General features: G+C 60.6%; 1 protein-coding gene and 1 long non-coding RNA gene across 4 annotated transcripts in view; one reads left to right on the top strand and one right to left on the bottom strand.

Annotated features, from left to right (window-relative positions):
- Positions 1 to 14,985, bottom strand: part of KLF13 (KLF transcription factor 13) — a 28,628-nt gene that overhangs the window by 9,711 nt on the left and 3,932 nt on the right. The gene's annotated exons all lie outside the window — the stretch shown is intronic.
- Positions 10,420 to 13,053, top strand: LOC138998324 (uncharacterized). Of its 2 annotated transcripts, XR_011469135.1 has the most exons (4): positions 10,420 to 10,490; positions 10,824 to 10,880; positions 11,093 to 11,264; positions 12,276 to 13,053. It is a non-coding gene; the product is annotated as an uncharacterized lncRNA (long non-coding RNA). The 2 variants fall into 2 exon arrangements; XR_011469134.1 differs by lacking the exon at positions 10,420 to 10,490 and having other exon boundaries at positions 10,571 to 10,880.

The raw sequence follows: 14,985 nt of genomic DNA, 5'->3' as shown, positions 1-14,985 counted from the left end.
GGCTCAGTGGTTGAGCGTCCACCTATGAACCAGGAGGTCACGGTTCGATCCCCGGTCAGGGCACGTGCCCGGGTTGGGGGCTCGATCCCCAGTAGGGGGTGTGCAGGAAGCAGCCGATCCATGATTCTCTCTCATCAGGGATATTTCTATCCCCTCTCCCTTCCTCTCTGAAATCAGTAAACATATATTTTAGAAAAATACAACATAATAAAACATCCCTAGCAAACTAGGAAATGCTCCCCACAGATAATGCAGGTTACATTTTGTGTATCCAACGGATCGGGGTGACACGGCTCCAGGTGATCAGATAGGTCTCAGGGGTGGGTGTCTACGCGACGGGAGCCCCCCACCCCCTCAGGAAGCAAGTTTAAACGCAGACAGTAGGGGACCAGCAGGGCTCCAGGCCAGGCCCATCGAAGCCACCTGCTGCCCTGCCTGGCCCGCCCACGGCTCCCCTCGCATGACCTTCTCCTCGGAACCGAACGGGGTGTGTGTGGGCCTGCGAGGGGGGTCCTCAGAGCCGGAGGAGACATTCACAAACAGCAACGGAGCCCCAGCCACCTTCCTCGGCACCCGCCCGGGCAGCAGGCCAGGCCAGGCGGGAGGGCCCCTGGGTCACCCTGCCCACGTTGCCCGAGGGCCACCTGCCTCTTAAAAGACTGAAAAGGGACGAATTTGCACAGCTGCCCGACCAGAGCCAGGCTGGTAATTACGGCCTTGCAGGCCCTTCAGGCTGCTGGGGCCCAGGCTCCTGTCGTAAAAGCAGGCTCTGTCCACTCTCACATGACTGTCTGTCTGTCTGTCTGCTGAGAGCCAGCCTGGGAGGTGGGGGCGGCGGGGAGGGGGGCAGCCAGGTGCTGGCTGCAGGCCGTTACTCCCAGGTGAGTGAGTGGGCCACGGGGAGGGGTTTGGGGGGCCCCTCAGAGACTCAGAGCAGCCAACCTGGGGGCACCCACGCCATCCCCTCCCCCAAAGAAACCTCACTCCGCAAGGTCGGCCCCGGGAGAGGGCACAGCACAGGGCAGACGGACGCCCAGCCTGCCGCCACCTGGCATGGGCACCCCCGGGCAGCCGGGCGCTCCGGGCAACCCAGGGAGGGCCCCCTCTGCACAGAGCTTGAGCAACCATCTGTCCTACTTCTGCTTCCTGTGGCTCTCTCCCCGCCCCTCCCCCAGCGACGTTCCTCGCTCCTCCCGTCCCCTCCCCGCGGCCTCCTGGGTGGGTCCCTCCAGGGGGCACCCAGCTGGGCCCGGGCACCGGCAGAGGCCAGCTCCCCAGGTGTGCAGCTGGGCTGTGTGTGAACCTGGGTTGAGGTTCAATTCCCAGCGCCCCCCCCCCACCCCACATTGGAAGCAACCGATCGGTGTCTCTCTCTCTCTCTCTCTCTCTCATGCTTCTCTCTCCCTCTCCCCACTCCCGTACACTCCCTCTAAAAATCAATGGGGAAAAATATCCTCATTCCTGCAGTGGATTTTTAAAAAAATTTTAATATATTTTTGTTGATTTTAGAGAAGAAGGAGGAGGGAAAGAGAGAGAGAAGAAACATCCATGATGAGAGAGAATCATGGATCGGCCGCCTCCTGCACACCCCCTACTGGGGATGGAGCCCGCAACCCAGGCATGTGCCCTAGACTGGGAATCGAACCCTGACCTCCTGGTTCCTAGGTCGAGGCTCAAGCACTGAGCCACGCCGGCCGGGCTGGGAAAACTATTTTGTTTTAAAAAACCACTTGCAGAGCCCGGCCAGAGTGGATGGATGGATAGATAAATACACAGGTTGCAGAATCTATACTAATAAAAGCATAATATGCTAATTAGACTGGACAGCCGAACGACCTTCCGGATGTCATTCCAGACATCTGGCCACGGTGGCGGGGGCTGAGGCAGAGATAGATGGTTAGGGGCGATCAGGCAGCAGGCAGAGTGGTTAGGGGCGATCAGGCAGCAGGCAGAGTGGTTAGGGGCGATCAGGCAGGCAGGCAGAGTGGTTAGGGGCGATCAGGCAGGCAGGCAGGCAGAGTGGTTAGGGGCGATCAGGCAGGCAGGCAGGTGAGCGGTTAGGAGCCAGCGGTCCCGGATTGCAAGAGGTATGCCTGACTGCCAGTGTAGGCCCGATCCCGCCTAAACCGGCAGTCGGACATCCCCCGAGGGGTCCCAGGTTGGGAGAAGGTGCAGGCCGTGCTGAGGGACACCCCCCTGCCCCCCTTGCTGTGTACAAATCTCCTGCACCGGGCCTCTAGTTCTATTATAAAATAGCAACTTTGCATCCCAAACCCCAGCTCAAAACTGGGCTGGCTGCCCTAGAACCCACAACCTCTGACCTCCGGGGACAAAGTAGCACCATCCACACGCGTGGCCGCACGAGCCGGAGAGGTCACAGGGCCCCAGGCCGGGTATCACATGAAGGGGTCCCCCCCCTCTCCCCTAATTCGCTAGGGGTTACAAAACACGTTGGAAACTTCCCGTTCCCGGGGTCCCTTCCATGTTTTGTTTCCTTGTGAATCCACCCGAGGATGTTTTCATTGATGTTTAGAGCGAGTGGAAGGGAGAGGGAGAGAGAGAGAAACATCGATGTGAGAGAGACACATGGATTGATCGACCGGCTGCGTCCTGCACGCCTCCCACTGGGCATCGAGCCTGCAACCCAGGCCTGTGCCCCGACCGGGAATCGAACCTCACCAGCCGGGCCAGCGGTTTACGAGCAAGTTAAACACACACCCAAGGGCGCAGCCCAGCAGTCCGGGCCCTCAGCGTTCACGCAGGGCCGGCCACGAACGTCTGTCTGGCCACGGCTTTATCCACAGCCCGCGGGCGCCGCCAGCAACCGCTCTGCCCACCGCTGTGCATCTGTCCCGTGGACTACGGTCCGAGGATGAACAGGAAGGAGCGACTGATTCTCTCCCACACGAATCGGCGGACCGTAAAGGCGTCTTTGCCGAGTCGAAGAAGCTCGAGGCAAAGCCCATATCCTGTGTGGCCCTCCTCAGCTGGCATTCCGCCAGCGGCAGACGTGTGCCGACGGGAACCGCGGGGGACCAGGGTGCCCTGGGCCACGAAGGGGAGTTTCTGAAGAGATATTTTTAACTGACCGGCTGGTGTGGCTCAGTGGTTGAGCGCTGACCCAGGAACTGGGGGGTCACGGTTTGATTTTGGGCCGGGGCACAGGCCCGGGTTGTGGGCTCCATCCTCAGGGTGGGGCGTGCAGGAGGCAGCCGATCCATGATTCTCTCTCATCACTGATATGTGTGTTTGTTCTCTCTCTCTCTCCCTTCCTCTCTCTCTGAAATCAATAAAAACATGTTTTTTAAAATGTGGGCACTGGTCCTGGCCGGGTAGCTCAGTGGGTTGGAGCATCATCCCCATTCGTCAAGGTTTTGGGGTTCGATCCCCCGTCAGGGCACATACAAGAGTCAACCAATGAATGCATGAATATGGGGACAAGTCTCCCTCTCTCTCTCTCTCATTCTCTCTCAAAATCAAAAATTTATTATTGTTTTGTTGTGAGTCCTCACCCGAGGATATGTCCCATTGATTTTTAGAGACAGTAGAAGAGAGAGGGCAAGACAGAGAGAAACATCGATGGGAGAGAAACACATCGATGGGTGGCCTCCTGCTCACAGCCCTGACCAGGGTCTGGGCCGGGGAGGAGCCTGCCACCGAGATACACGCCCTGGACCGGAACCGGACGCGGGACCCTGCGGTCCGCAGGCCGACGCTCTACCCACTGAGCCACACCGGCTTGAGCACAGCTAACCATTTTTTAAATGTGGGGGGGGGGGGTGCGATGAAATACTTATGGATAAGGGGACACGGTGTGGGGACGTCCATGCCAGGCCTGTGCCGCCCCAGGAGCGTGGAGTGCGCTGGGCTGGTTGGGGCCTGACGCTGGCCCCTGGGCCTCCCTGCAGCCAAGTGCCATGTCTGACCCCGGACTCCGCACGTCCACTCACTCCGGAGCCTGGGAGCCCTGGGGAGCTCCCCATTCCCATGGGGGCTGTGAGCCAGGCCTGGCTGAGGCTGGGGGGAGGGAGGGGTGGGGGCGTGTGATTCCCAGAAGCAGCCCAGCTTCTGTCGAAAACAAAAACAGACGCTCGCTCGGTGAGAAGTCCCCTTCTCTTCTGCACGTGAGCACCTGCAGGCCCAGGGACCTCAAGGAGACGGGGCTGGGCGGGGGGGGGGGGGGGGGGGGGGGGTCCCCGCCTGCCCCCCCCTTTCCCTCCCCACCCCCTCTCCGCAGGCCCAGCTGCAGCCAGATCCGTGTGGGAACCCGGCCCTTTCCCGGTAGCTATTCTGGGTCTGCGTGTGTCTCCCTCTGGGGGGAGGGTCAGGGTGGAAATGTGGGGGCTAAAATTAGCCAAAGGCAAACAATCGAGGCCAGGCCTGGAGGGAGGGAGGTCAGCCGAGGACAGCCGTTTGTTTTCTGGGGCCGCCCGGTCCCTCCCGAGGTGGTGGGAGCAGCGACAAAGGGAATTGAAAACGAAAACAGATCTGGAAGCCGACCAACACCGAACCGACCACCGACCCGCCGGCCAGGCCAGATGGCAGGGGCTTCGCCCGCCCAAGACCCTCCCCGGCCCTTCCCCGCCCCCAGGGCTGCCTGCGGTTCCGGGAGAAGGCGAAGAAGGGAGGTTGCAGAGGGCTCCCCGGCCCCAGCCTGGCATCCGAGGCAGCCCCGGGCCCAGCTCTGGTGGCCCTTGCCTTGCTTTGTCTTTTAATATTTTTACTGACTTTTCGAGAGAGAGAGAGAGAGAGAGAGAGAAACATGGACGTGAGAGCGGGACACTGATGGACCAAAGCCCGCAGCCCAAAAGGGAATCGAGCCTGCGACCTTTCGGTGCCTGGGACGGCACCGACCCAACTGAGCCACACGGGCCAGGGCAGCCCTTGTCTGTTATTTATTTATTCTTAACTTTTTAAAATTTGATTTCATAGCCCAGTGGTCGGCAAACTCGTTAGTCAACAGAGCCAAATATCCACAGGACAACGATTGAAATTTCTTTTGAGAGCCAAGTTTTTTAAACTTAAACTATATCGGTAGGTACATTGTGATTAACTTAATTAGGGTCCTCCTAAGGCTTAGGAAGAGCCACACTCAAGGGGCCAAAGAGCCGCATGTGGCTCGCGAGCCACAGTTTGCCGACCACTGTCATAGAGGAAGAGAGAGGGAGAGAGAGAGAGAGGGAGAGAAACATCCGTGATGAGAGAGACTCCTCGATGGGCTGCCTCCTGCACACCCCACGCTGTGGATCGAGCCCGCCAGCCGGGCCTGTGCCCTGACCGGGAATCGAACCGGAATGCTCACCCAATGAGCGACACCAGCCGGTCAAAGGGCCTGAAGTGACAGATCAGGGCCGGGGACAGGCAGCCTCTTCCTCCTCCTCCCCACAAAGGCCCCTCCACAGGCTCAGAGGAGGCGCCCCCAGAGCCCCGACCACAGCAGGCGTGGCTGGGAGGCCAGCGCCAGGGCCCCTGGGACCAGGGCGGCAGGAGTGCGACTGCTGACTGGGAGGTGGGCCAGCCTCCTCCTCGTCCCTGAAGGCCTCCCAGGAGCTGCCCAGTCGTCTTGGGATTCTATCTTTTAAAAAAAATATGTACATATTTTTTTTCTGGATTTCAGAGAGGAAGGGAGAGGGAGAGAGAAACATCCATGATGAGGGAGAATCATGGATCGGCCGCCTCCTGCACACCCCCCACTGGGGATCGAGCCCAGGTGCCCTTGACCAGAATCGAACCCGGGACCCTTCAGTCCGCAGGCCGACGCTCTATCCACTGAGCCACACCGGCTGGGCTCTTTTTTTTTTTTTTAAGGTCCTTTTATTTTATTTTACTTTTCCCCATTGATTTTTAAAGAGATTGGAAGGGAAGGGGAGAGAGAGAGAAACATCAATCACTTGCCTCCCATAGGCACCCGTACTGGGGACTGAACCCAAACCAGGCACATGCCCTGACCAGGAATCGAACCGGTGACCTTTCGGTGCCCAGGACGACGCTCAACCACTGAGCCACGCGGCCGGGGCAGAACCCAGTTTCTCGAACCCGAACATACTGCTACCTCCTGCACTCGGCCATGTCACAGACCTGACCCCGATGAGGGCCGGCGGGCAGGGGACCTGAGCGTCCCACCCCGGGCCCCTCCTGTGCGGGGGCCCCCCAGTGCCCCTGTCCCCTGCTGTCCCACCCACGCCCCTGTTCCAGGCTGCACCTCCCCGACCTCAGAGGCCTGGCCGCTGACCCCCCACCCTGGGCACTGGGGGTGCGGAGCCCTGGGCGAGGGGTGAGTCCGGGCCCAACTGCCCGGCGTCTAGAAACCGAAAGTTTCTGGGGGGCAGGTGGTGCTTTCGTTTCTTCTTCCAGGTGCAGCTGAGGCCTCTGAGGGAGGAGAGAGGCCCGGAAGTGAATGGCGCTGACAGGCTGAGGCTGGGGCGGTGGGGGCGGCGGCGGGCGCATGGCGCTCAGAGACACCGGGGCTCAGGTAGGAACGGAGGAGGAAGAGGTGCCAACAGCAGGACCCCGACTGGGAGCAGCGGGGCCTGTGGGAGCCCAGAGGGTGCCGCTGGGCACCCAGATCTGCCCCCCGCCCCCATGGCTCTCTGAGAACGTCCCAGGAGGAGGAGGAGTGGGCTGGGCTCAGGGCAGGGACGGGGGCAAAAGCAGGCCACACCCCAAGAGGCAAGGGCCACTCAGCCAGGGCACCCAGGAGTCCCGGCCGGCCGGTGTGGCCCAGTGGCTGAGCGTCGACCCAGGAACCAGGAGGTCGCGGTTCGATTCCCGGTCGGCTGGGCCGACAGGCTCCTCAGGGCACAGGCACCAGACAGACAGACGCTCAGCCCAGATAGTTGGGACGCATTGGGGGTGTCTGCCCTGAGAGACCCGGGGGGCCCCCCAGGCTGTAACAGGAGTCCGCCCGCCGCCTATCTCACCAAGAGCAGGCGTGTGTTTCGCTCGGCTCCGGAGGATGGAAAATCCGAGATTAAGGCGCCAGCGCCCTTGGGTGCTGGTGCGGAGCCCTGTGCCTGGCTCCTGGCCAGAGCCCTATCGTCGTCCTCACTGGGAGGGGAGGGGGAGGGCCTGCAGAACCTTCTAGAAGGGCACTGATCCCATAGGAGGGCCGGTCACCGGGTCACCTCCCAGAGCACCCCCTCCTAACTACCGCATCCGGCGTCAGAGGTTTTCAGCGCATGCATTTGGGGGACACAGACAATCGGGCCAGAGCACAGAGCGTCCCCCACGGCCAGTTCGAGCACTGACCCACGACCTGGGAGGTCACGGGTTCGATTCCCGGTCAGGACAAATGCCCGGGTTGCAGGCTCCATCCCATTGAAATATCAATGATGAGAGAGAGACTCATCCATTAATATTTTAAAGATATTTATTTATATTTATATTTTATTTATTTATTTATATATATATGTTACTGATGTTTTACAGAGAGGAGGGGAGAGGGATAGAGAGTTAGAAACATCGATGAGAGAGAAACATCGATCAGCTGCCTCCTGCACACCCCCTACTGGGGATGTGCCCACAACCCAGGTACATGCCCTTGACCGGAATCGAACCTGGGACCCTTCAGTCTGCAGGCTGACGCTCTAACCACTGAGCAACACCGGTCAGGGCTAATTTATTTATTTTAAAATATATTTTTAAAGGACCTCAGAGAAGAAGGGAGAGAGGGAGAGAGGGACACACACATCACTGATGAGAATCATGGACCAGCTGCCTCCCGCACAGCAGTGGAAACGGGGGGGCCCCTCACCGCCCCCCCTCAGGGAGGTGGCCCATCCTGGGGACCAGGCACCTCACCTTTCACCCCAGGCTCCAGCTCAGCGGCTGCTGCTCTCCGTACAGCCGGGCCAGGCGTCACTCTCTGGCCCCCTGGGAGGCTGTGGTACCTGGTAACCAATGGTAACCAACCAGCCTCACCTGAGACCCGCTGAGCACAGCGGCCGGCAGGGGGTCTCCATAGCAACTGGACGCTCTGGGAACGCATGCGCACTGCGGGCTGCAGGGCGTTGAGCCATCAGGCGGCTCTGGGAGGGTCTGGGGGGCGGTGGGGCGGGGGGGGGGGGGGGGGAGCAGGAGCCTGCACCTGCTTCAAAAAAGTAGTCCTTGCCCTGCGACCCGGCTCAGTGGTTGAGCGTCAACCTATGAACCAGGAGGTCAGGGTTCGATTCCCCGTCAGGGCACAGGCCCGGGTTGCAGGCTCCATCCCCAGTGTGGGGCGTGCAGGAGGCGGCCGATCCATGGTTCTCTCTCATCATGGATGTTTCTGTCTCCTCCCTCCGCCCCATCCCCCATTTCTTTAAAGAAAATAAGAGCCCTGGCTGGGGCGACGCAGTGGTTTCAATGTCGGCCCGGGGACCGAAGGGTTGAGGGTTCGATTCCCGGTCAAGGGCATGGGCCTGGGTTGCAGGTGCGATCCCAGCTCCAGCCGGGACCCGCGCAGGCAGGCGGCAACCCATGGACGTGTCTCTCCCACATCAATGTTCCCCTCTCCCCTCCCTCCCTCCCTCCCTCCCTCCCTCCCTCCCTAAAGAAGAAGAAAAGACAGTAGAGCCCATCCTAGGAACCAGAGACAGTGAGAACGCGGCCACAGCACATGGAGGCCCAGCTCCGCCAGTTGCCATGGTGACCCAATGTTTACCTCGGGTTTGCTTAGTGGGAGGAGGAGGCAGACCTACCGGGAACCGCCACGGCCGCCTCCTCCTGCACCCCCCCCCCTGCCCCCCCAGGGGAGGCCGCCAGGGTCTCCCGGGCTGAGGGCTGAGCCAGGGCTGGAGCACAAAGGGGGGGGGGGGGTCCTCACCCACCCTCCGCCCCCACTGGTTGGAAAAAAAACAAGCTTAGAGACACTGACCCTCCAGGGAGCACGCTGAGCCAGTCCCTTCCCCACTCCCCCCTGGGCGTGAGCTCCCCTCCTTCCCCCACAGGCACGCGTCCCTTAACCTCTAAGGGACCCCCTGAGACTTGCAACCAGGGGAGCAGTGGGCAGCGGCAGCTCGTCTCCGGCGAACCCCCCAACCTGGCTCTAAGGCCCCCTTTCTGCTGGCTTCCCCGTGAGCCAGAGAGAGCAGCCCAGCCTCAGTACATTTTTGCTTGCTTTTCTAAAAAACAAAACACACACCAAAAAAAAGCTTTTAAAAAAATGCTTATATCTCACAGTGCAAGGGCCAGGGAAGAAGGAAGGGGAGGGGGAAGGAGGAGGAAGAAGAGGAGGGAGGGGAGGAAGGAGAGGGGAGGAGGGGCAGGAAGGAGGAGGGGGGGGCACCGGGCTGAGCCCTCAGCCCCGCAGACAAAAGCTCAGGCTGGCCTGGCCCCCGGCCAGGGCCATCCCACACCAGGCTGCCGGCTGCTGGCGGGGATCCGGGGCAGGATGGTCGGGCCTGCCCCCCTGGGACCAGGCCGGTGCCCCCTCCAGCTCTGCCCAGGGTCCCCCGCTCCGCCCCGAAGGCCAGCCCGGCCGCCACGGCTGGGCACACAGGGCCCCTTCCTCTGTCACCGACCCCTACGGGGGTCCCACAGAAACCCTGTCCGCAGCCCGGAGCCACCTGGCCCGGTGCCTGGGGCCTGGCTGCCGTCCAGGGAGCGAGTGTCCTGAGCTCTGGCGGGAGGCTGAGCACCTGCACATGAGCACAGACACACACGCACACGCACGCGCACGCACGCACGCACGCTCATACAGGACACACGCAAAGACACACGGTGCCACTCGGCATGGACCCCCAGAGAACCCCCAGTGCCTGAGGCCAAGCGACAAAGTAGGTTTTAGAAAAACAAGACAAAGCCGGGCCGGCGTGGCTCAGTGGGTTGAGTGACGACCTATGAACCAGGAGGTCAGGGCACAGGCCCCGGTTAAGACCTCGATCCCCAGTGTGGGGCGTGCGGGAGGCAGCCCATCAATGACTCTCTCTCATCAGGGATGTTTCCCTCTCTCTCTACCTCTCCCTTCCTCTGTGAAATCAATACAATATATTTAAGCCCTGGCCGGTGTGGCCCAGTGGATAGAGCGTCGGCCTGCAGACTGAAGGGTCCCGGGTTCGATTCCGGCCAAGGGCATGTACCTGGGTTGCGGGCACATCCCCGGTAGGAGGTGTGCAGGAGGCAGCTGACCGATGTTTCTCTCTCATCGATGTTTCTAGCTCGCTATCCCTCTCTGTAAAAAAGCAATAAAGTATATATTTTTTTAAAAAATCAATGGAAAAATATCCTCGGCGAGGCTTAACAAAAATAATAATAATGATTCAAAAAATAAAAATCTCATTTAAAAGAACACGCGACGACGCCAGCATGCCCGGCGGGTGGGGACCTGGGTGGCCTGAGGGCGCCGGGCAGGGAGTCGGGGTGGCGTCCGCCAGACGGTAAAGCAGGATCATGCAGAGCCGCCCAGGGCCCACACTGCCCCTCGCTCTTCCCGTAGATTTGCCAGAAATATCGGTGGCAGCTCGCTAACCGGTTCCCATGGATCACCCCTCCTTCGGGGAACGTGTCTTGAGGTGTGTTTCTGCTGAGATGCCGCCCGGGGTGCAGCCATGGTGCCGACCCCCGGCTCCCAGACCCTCCCCCCGATCCCAAGTGGGGTTTGGAGCAACTTGTCCGCCAAGCGCCAGGCACAACATTCCTCCCTGCCAAGGACACGCCCGGGCCCGGGGCCTCTGCCCCTCCCTCCCCCCCACACACAAGGGCGGGGTTCTGAGGTTCCAGGCGCCTTTGGGGTTTCCTCTGGCTTTCCCAACACTTCCTTGCAAAACCCTCTGGGTCCGGCAGCCATTAGCTGGAGCGTGGACCTCCAGCCCTAAACCCTTTCTTTTTTTGTTATTGTTTTTTAGTGAGCACGTAGGCAACCACGGAGCGTTAGAGACAAGCCCGGAGAAGGAATTTGCAGGGTGAGTTGAGGTCTACAGCCAGGTGCTATTTCTTGCAAAGCTCATGCATGGTGCACCCCGGGCTCCAGGGCCCAAGCGCGGCCCCGTGCTGGGGAACCACCCCTCACCCAGGCAAGCAGGCCACGCGGGGGAAGGGCGGGGGGCGGGGGGCAGGGGCAGCGGCACGGGCACATTTCATCAGAGGTGTCAGGCCTCAGCGCTTTTGCAAACAGGTCACCTTGGGACAGCCTGGCCCAGCGCCACAAAGGGCGGCCAAGTTCCTGGTTGGCGTGTGTTTCCGTGTGAGGGACCTCACGAGGCAGGACGATCGATACACCGAGCCCCCCCGGCACCGATGCACCCCCAAATGAACCCCCCGCCCTGCGTGTGCCCTCCGTCCGGCTGGTATGTGATGTCGGTGAACGAGGAGGGTCACGCACAGCCCGGGTTGGGAGCAGGTGGGGGAGACCCCTGTGCAGGGGCCTGGTGGGATCCAGGGGGGTGGCGGGCAGGGGACCAGCCTCTTCAGTTTCAGGCCAGGGACCTCCGTGCCTCCCAGAAACCCAAGTGACACACAGCACATCCCTAATGGCTGAGGGTTGGGGGGTGGGGGTGGGTAGGGGGGCCACGGAGACAGGGGGCGGTGGACCCTAAGACCTAACCTGAACATTTCACCCCGAAATCAGAGCCCCCATGAACAGATTCGATGAGCAAGGTGCCACACGTATGCGTGTGCCTGTGTGCACGCGTGTGCCTGTGTGCATGCGTGTGTGTGTGTGCGCCCATGTGCACGCTAGCGGAGCCCGGTGGCAGAGCCTTGGGGTGGGGTGAGGATCTCTTTCTCACACGCTACGTGCCAGGGTCAGATCAATGCCAACAGCGTAAAAAGTGAGCATCGGATGCCCGGCCGGCGCGGCTCCGTGGCTGAGCGTCGATCTGTGAACCAGGAGGTCACGGTTCGATTCCCGGTCAGGGGCACAGGCCTGGGCCGCAGGCTCGATCCCCAATAGGGGGCGTGCAGGAGGCGGCCGATCCATGGTTCTCTCTCCTCCTCGATGTTTCTCTCTCTCCCTCTCCCTTCCTCTCTGAAATCAATAAAAATATATTTTAAAAAATAATAAATGAGCCCTGGCTGGTGTTGCTCAGTGGATAGAGCATCGGCCTGCGGACTGCAGGGTCCCAGGTTGGATTCCGGTCAGGGGCACAGGCCTGGGTTGCGGGTTCGATTCCCCATGGGGGGGCGAGCAGGAGGCAGCCGATCAGTGACTCTCTCTCGTCATCGATGTTTCTCTCTCTCTCTCTCCCTCTCCCTTCCTCTCTGAAATCAATAAAAATATACTTAAAAACAATAAAAAATAATAAACAAATGGCAACCATGTTTTTTTTATTATTTTAAAAAAATATTTCCGCCAGCAGGACCCGGAGCACCTGCCGCCTGCGCCGTCGATGGAGGTGGAAGAAGCAGCAGGAATCCACTCGGCGGACGGGGCGGAAGCTGCACGTCGACAAGGACAGACACCACCCGCCCGGCCCACACCTGGCTGCCCGCGACCCGGAGGCACCGGAGCCTCCAACGCCGCCGCCCCCGTCCCAGAGCGTCGCCCAGCGAGTTACTCATTAACCGTCGTCCAGGGGGGAGCACCCTGTTCCTCTATAGCGGACGCGCCTGGCAGACACCGTCTTAACCATGTGACCCAGCACCGGGCAGACCTGGCCCTGCGAGCCCGGCCCTGCTGCGGGCGGACCATGGTGCCCACGTCACCTGCTGTGTTTTTATTTTATTTTATTCTCCTCACCGGATGGTATTTCCCATTGATGTTTAGGGAGAGTGGAAGAGAGAGGGAGAGACAGAGAGAAACATCGAGGTGGGAGAGACTTATCGATGGGTCGCCTCCTGCACGCACCCCGACCAGGGCCCCGGCCGGGGAGGAGCCGGCCGCCGAGGTACCTGCCCTTGACCGGAATCGAACCCGGGACCCTTCAATCCACGGCTGACACTCCATCCACCGGCCAGGGCTCAATACAAAAAAAATATTTTTTTTAATTAAAAGAAACTATTTTTAACTGCCTTCTTAAAAACACAAACAGGGCACGCCCCCACAGTGGCCTGACACTTCAGAGCTCAGGGCTGCAAACTCAGATGCTCACGGGGCCTCCAGCCCTCTTTCCGCTGCGGGAAGGAGGGAGGGAGGGAGGGGTGCAAATAGCACCTCAGCAGGCCCCGCCCAGGGCCAGCCGTGCCCGGGTGGGTGGGTGGGGTGGGGTGGGGTGGGGGACGGTCCCTCGCTGCTGCTGCAGGGGCTGAGTGCTCACCCAGGCTGGGCCCAGGGGAGGCCAGAAAAGCCAGCGGGAGGGAGAGCAGGGCAGGAGGCCTGCGGGAGGGGCAGCGGGCTCTGTCGCTGGGTTTCAGATGTTCTCAGGGTGAGGGGCAGTGATGCAGCAGGAGACCGAGAACATGAGTTTAAAAACACACACACAAAACGTAATGTGTCTTTTTGTCTTTTATTTTAATTATTATTTTTTAAATACTTTTTAAAAAGATATATATATATTATTGACTTTTTCTAGGGAGGAAGGGAGAGGGATAGAGAGTCAGAAATATCGATGAGAAACATCGATCAGCTGCCTCCTGCACACTCCCTACTGGGGATGTGCCCGCAACCGAGGTACATGCCCTTGACCGGAATCGAACCTGGGACCCTTCAGTCCGCAGGCCGACGCTCTATCCACTGAGCCACACCGGTCAGGGCTTTAATACATTTTTAATGAGCCCTGGCCGATGTGGTTCAGTGGTTGGAGCATCGGCCTGCAGACGGAAGGGTCCCGGGTTCGATTCCGGCCAAGGGCACCTACCTCAGTGGCAGGCTCCTCCCCGGCCCGGGGCCCTGGTCGGGACGCGTGCAGGAGGCGACCCATCGATGTGTTTCTCTCACGTCGATGTTTCTCTCCGTCTCTCCCTCTCCCTTCCCCGCTCTCTACAAATCAACGGGATAATTTCCCCGGGGGAGGATGAACTAAGGAGACATTCCAGGTGGCTGGCTGTGCCCTCCACGGCCCGGCCCGGAGGCTGGAGCGCCCCGCGGCCAGCAACACGGATGGAGACGGAAGCCCGGGACAGACACGCGTTGGCGAGGGTCAGACACACGTCTGGTCCATGCGTGCAAAGCCCTGGATGGGCCTGGAAAAGGGCCGCGCGGGTTCGAGGGGGAGGGGAAGCCTCGCACGCTCTGCCTGCGCACTTCTGCATTTGTTTGAAGTTTCACAACCGGCCCCACGGGCCGCCCGGGGCGGGTGGAGTGGGAGAGGGGCGGGCGGCGGCCGCCTGGATGTGCCCGGGACAAAGTGCTGGCCCCCGGCCAGGCCGGCCCAGCGCTGCCCTGGGAGGGAGAGAACCCGGCCGCTCACCCTGCACTCGGCCGGCCGGGCTGCCTGCTTCTCCGAGGCCCGCTGCGCCCCGGGCACCTGCGAGGGGGTCCTGCCGGCAGCGGGCCTCGGGGTACAGCCCGACTCCCCCGACCCCCTGTCTCGCTCAGGAGGGGACCCCTGTTCAGCGGGGAACCAGCAGTTTCAGAGGAACCCCGCCCAAACGCTAACAGGAAATGGCTGAGAGAGTGCAATCTGACGGCTTCCCACCCTCACCCCCAACGGGGCAGGTGACTCGGGCGGTCCCTAGGCGTCTGCAGGAGGATGGAACGGGCGATGCCCAGCCCAGGGCCCACCGTGCGGGCCAGACCCCCAGAGCTGCTGACCTGGGCAGTGGGCAAGGAGATGTTTTGGGGTTTTTTTAAAAAATATATTTTTATTGGTTTCAGAGAAAGAAGGAGAGGGAGAGAGAGAGAGAGAGACATCCATGATGAGAGAGAATCAGGGGTCAGCTGCCTCCTGCACGCCCCCTACTGGGGATCGAGCCCACAACCCGGGCGTGTGCCCTGACCCAAAATCCAACCGTGACCTCCTGGTTCAAAGGTGGATGTTCAATCACTGAGCCACACCGGCCAGGCAAGACGGTTGCTATTTTATAATAGAATTTGGAGTCTCTCTATCTCTCTCTCTCTCTCTCTCTCTCTCTCGGACCAGGCCTGGGCCGAGGCGCCGACCCACCCACCCAACCAACGAGAAGTCGCTT

This window comes from Myotis yumanensis, unplaced genomic scaffold, assembly GCF_028538775.1.
Source record: "Myotis yumanensis isolate MYYU_CA2020_CCGP unplaced genomic scaffold, mMyoYum1.0.hap1 SCAF_20, whole genome shotgun sequence".
NCBI lineage: Eukaryota > Metazoa > Chordata > Mammalia > Chiroptera > Vespertilionidae > Myotis > Myotis yumanensis.
This window is presented reverse-complemented; position numbering and strand designations above follow the sequence as displayed.